This window comes from Enhydra lutris, unplaced genomic scaffold (assembly GCF_002288905.1).
Source record: "Enhydra lutris kenyoni isolate GAN:26980312 unplaced genomic scaffold, ASM228890v2 scaffoldscaffold10, whole genome shotgun sequence".
NCBI lineage: Eukaryota > Metazoa > Chordata > Mammalia > Carnivora > Mustelidae > Enhydra > Enhydra lutris.
Genome location: NW_019154094.1, coordinates 15931505 through 15936609, shown reverse-complemented (window position 1 = coordinate 15936609; position 5105 = coordinate 15931505).

The following is a 5105-nucleotide window of genomic DNA, read 5'->3' as shown; positions in this document are numbered from 1 at the left end:
AAAAGAACTAATTTTAAAGTTGCCCTTTGGCTTTAATTAAAGATCAAGCTGCTGAAAGTTTCTGGACTATTTGCGAGGAGAAAAAAAGACTTGAATGACAGCAAATACAGTACTAAAACTGCTTTCATCCAGGTTGCCCCCATGACTCTCAATCTTCAATCACAACGGCCAGATTAATGAGGACTAGAAATCACCTATGCACAGATGGTTGTATTACAGGATTTCTATTCCATACACCATTCCTTTTGCACTCCAGAAAAGTTGGTCATGAAGAGAATTCCAGCAAATCCTATCTTCCTTTCTTCTCCCATTATAATAGTCGGGGTAGAATCATCTAGTTGGGCCTAGAAAGAACAATCAACATGATTTCTTTACACTCTGATTTTATAATAGCGAAAAGAGAGTTTCAGATTGGGAAGGTAATTGTCCAAAGGCACTCAGCTGTGGAAGGGAAAATCGAAACCATGGCTCCTCACTTCCAACCCAGTTGTGTTCCCACCCTGAGGGAATGAAGGTGAAAATTCAAATGACAGAGTCAGGTGGACATCACAGACACAAACAGGGGTTGCCAGAAGATATTAACACCCTGCCAGAGGGTTGGGCTCTCTGGTTCCTTCTCTTTTGCTCTGTGCAGATTCTTTCTTCCTTCCTTGGTCAGCCTTCACACCTCAATGATCAGCATTCCCACAGTGTGTTTCAAGAAACAAATACTATTCAATGTTAACAAACTTTATGAGTTTGGGGAAGAAGCCCATGGTCAAACAATGTTGGATTAATAGCAGAGAAGCAGAATGGATATTTGTCTTAACTGGAGAAGTTCTCAATGGCTTCAATAAATTAACATGCAGAGGGAATGTCCAAGAAGGACACTTCCCAAATTTCTTTGTCCTCAGAACCCTTTTGCAATAGAACATCTCAAGGGGCTTATCCACCCACAGAACCTCTTTGGAGAAATGCTGCAGAATATCGTCTTCCTCCTCTCCAGGACTGCGAGCCCTGACCTCCAACACAACTCCCAGAAATGTGTCTCCCAAGTCGGGGTGTTGGTTGGGAGAGTGTGCATGTGTTGCTCGGTGATGACCATGGGTTTTTTGCTGTTTGGTTTGGTTTTGCCCAGATATTTCACAAATACCTGGCCACACTATAGGATTAGTCATCAGACCCACTTTTTGTCTGAAACAAGGTATGCTGGGGGCACCTGGGTGGCTCAGTGGGTTAAGCCTCTGCCTTTGGCTCAGGTCATAATCTCAGGGTCCTTGGGATCAAGCCCCTCATCGGGCTCTCTGCTCAGCAGGGAGCTGCGTCCCCCTCTCTCTCTGCCTGCCTCTCTACCTACTTGTGATCTCTCTCTCTCTCTCTCTCTGTGTGTCAAATAAATAAATAAATAAATAATCTTTTAAAAAATTAAAAGATTAAAAAATAAAACAAGGTATGCTGACGCCTAAACTTTCCTTAAGTCAGAAACTTCAGTCACCTAAGATGAAGAAATTTTCTTCCTCATGCTTTAAATTATACAAAATTATAACCGTAAGTAATACAGTTAACTTACAACAAAGGATAAATCTAAGCTAACGTTCATTCATCATGAATATTGGAGCTTTACATCTTAACAAATATTCTGGTTCTGGTTTGGGTGGTTTTAATATAATTTAAAATCACATTAAGTCAAAATAATTTGACTTTAAGAATTAAATAACCAATAAACACGGGCCACAGATAACACTAATTTTTACTGATGACATATTCTTCTGTACTTAATCACCTGTAACCCTGGGAAGCATTACAGAAGTGAAGTGTGGGAAATGGTATTGATCAGTTTTTATCAGCCCAACTTATCATTGTCAATGTTGGTGCTGAACCTGGCAAGATGTAAGCATATGAACTTGCTCCTAATGATAATAAGTATTGCCAATGGTTCAACCTGTAGATCAGGAGAAATTATCTCTAATTTGCTATAAAAGATACTTCCAAAGTCATGGTGGTGGGAGGGAGGATGCCCTGGGACCTTAATAATGAAGATAAGCCCAATCATCTAGGCATATTTGGCTTAAGAAGTCCAGAAGGGGAAATCACTCTTTGTTCATTTCTGATATTATGCCGTTCTGAAATATAATTTTTATTAATGGTGGAGTTTTAATAATCCATAAATAAATCATGAGATGGGATTAAAATCATTTCCAGTTTTGCTTTGCATCTTCCCAAACTCAAGATTATCTTAATTAAAGAAAGTCAATCAAAATTCCACTCTGTTTTTCCTGCAACATGCAAAAGTGCTTCATTCGTTTCAAACCCTGGAAACTTAAAAACCTTTTAGCCAAGTCAATTGAAAAGAGCTTTCCTTTTCCTTTAAAACCTTTTGGCTGGTCAAAGAAATTGATAGCATCTTTCTGTGGGCCAATTCTAGTAAGCAGAATATCTTTTCACCCTTAATTCTTGTCTTCTCTTTGACTTTTAACATCTAAATATTTCTAAAATTCATCTAGGTGCTCAGGTCTGCACAATATACTTATAATACCTTTCAATTCACTTATTTCAAAAGGTTTTGATTCTTTTTTTTTTTAAGATTTTATTTATTTATTTGACAGAGATCACAAGTAGACAGAGAGGCAGGCAGAGAGAGAGAGAGAGAGGGAAGCAGGCTCCCTGCTAAGCAGAGAGCCCGATGCGGGACTCGATCCCAGGACCCTGAGATCATGACCTGAGCCGAAGGCAGCGGCTTAACCCACTGAGCCGCCCAGGCGCCCCAAGATTTTGATTCTTTTAGGTCAGGTACTTTTCAAGAACATCTACCATCATCAAAAGAAATTTGATTTAGGGAAAAAAAAATGTGGCTTCTTTCGTTAGCTAAACCTAAGATCTATGGATGCTTCAAAGTTCAGATAAACAGAAAAAGAATTAATTCCAGAGATTCCTGTTATAATTTTCTCTGATCAGCAAATGCATTTCCCTGTTAATGTCTACAGCCTTAATTCAAAGGTGATATCACCACTAGCATTTGTCTTATAATTTCTGAAATTCCTTTCCATGTTCTGCCAATTGTCACTTTCAGTGTAATCTGAAAACTCAGCTGTGTGCATGTTGCATCATCTTGGGAGTGTAAAAATGCTGCTGCCAGGGTCCAGCCCCAGGGATTCCAATCCTCCTGGCCTGGGTTGTGACCTGGGCATGGCAGTGTTTCAAAGAAGCCAAGCCTGAAACCCTCTGACCTAACCCATTCTCGTTTCTTGCTTCTAACCTCACCTCTTTACTTCCTGTGGTGTCAGAGTGAGCACTTCGAAGATTCCAAAGGGCATATGGTATCGGTGACATTCAATAGTTTCAATCAACAAACGAACCATCAATTGATGGATTTCATCTGTGGGTGATCCTGTACTGTTCTAACAACTTACGTCACGTGGTTGATGACCTCTGGAATGGAAAATATGGCTTGTTTGGTTTGGTTTTGCTTTCTCCACTCTGTCTAGTGTGCATTTCAAGCTAAACCACTCATTCTGTTTCCTGCCTTAGATTGTATTTTATGTTAATGAACATATCTGGATTCTAGCTTCCGAACTAACAAAGGAGGAACATGGAGTAACTGTGTATAAGTGACTGGAGCCCCTGTCTTAGGCTATGAAAAGCAGTACATATGTGCCTGTGTCTGAGTATGTATTTGATAACTGCAGTCAGTTCACAAAACCATTCATGAATTGGTATCATTAAGTTAAATACTGTTAAGAAGTTTTGGAGTCTTTCCTTTTATAGTAGCTCTTAGTGAGTCAGATGTATTTTTCTTTCATATAAAAATAGCATTTTTTCCCAATCTGAGCTGAGACGTAGAGCAGTGGCTTTCAATTTTCCTGTGTATATGGCATACTTCTAAATATGAGACTACGAGAGAGGCCCTGGGAATTTAAATACGTGTCTAAATCACTTCCTTAAGAGTCATAAGTCTTTTGTAAAGTCTGTTTTGTACACAATCTTGAATGGGAGGTATTTTGAGCTATGAAGGAATTAAGACAATTGCTGAATAGGGGAATAAGTGCAGGACAGGGAGGGGGAGAAGGGAAAAGGACAGTCAGAGTGGAGGTCAAGAAACCAGAAAGCCCTCCTACCAAGTCAGAGGGGATTTGGAGGACCAAGGCCCCCTTGGTTCTTTGCAGAATGTAAATGGGGTGAGACTGTGGATTAGTTTTTGGGATTGCTTGTTGGTTTTAATCTGGGGACGATTTAACCCTAGCTTTCAGACGAACATAGAGACGTACAAGATGCAGATAAGTGAGGTACCTATGAAAAAGCACTTAGTACAGAGTGAGCACTCACTAAATGTTTCCTTCTGTGATTCTTTTACATATATATATTTTTTTAAGATTTTATTTATTTATTTGACAGAGAGGAGGAAGCAGGCTCCCTGCCAAGCAGAGAGCCCGATGCGGGGCTCAATCCCAGGACCCTGGGATCATGACCTGAGCCAAAGACAGAGGCTTTAACCCACTGAGCCACCCAGGCGCCCCTCCTGCTGTGATTCTTATTTATGCCTGGGCCTCATGAAAAACGGGCTCTCCGATTTGGACCTCTGGTGATATGCATGGTTGTGGCATTGTTTCTAACAGTGTGGATGGTGCATATATACTTGAATGTATGTAAGCTAGAATTTCCATATGTTGCTATAAGACTAGGCTCAAAAAATGTTCTGTCAGAGCAACTGGGTGGCTCTGTCAGTTAAGCATCTGCCTTCGGCTCAGGTCATGACCTTGGAGTTCTGGGATCCAGCTCAGCAGGAAGTCTGTCTCTCCCTCTCCCTCTGCCTCTCCTCCAGCTCACGCTCTCTCCCTCCCTCTGTCTCCAATAAGTAAATAAAATCTTTTTTAAAAAAATATGTTTTATCAGTGCTCTGAAAGAATAGGACTATCATCTTCATGCAGTAAGCCATAAAGAAAACTAAGAATTGGTGCCTGGGTGGCTCAGTGGGTTAAGCCTCTGCCTTCAGCTCAGGTCATGATCTCAGGGTCCTGGGATCGAGACCCGCATCAGGCTCTCTGCTCAGCAGGGAGCCTGCTTCCCCCTCTCTCTCTCTGCCTGCCTCTCTGCCTACTTGTGATCTCTGTCTGTCAAATAAATAAATT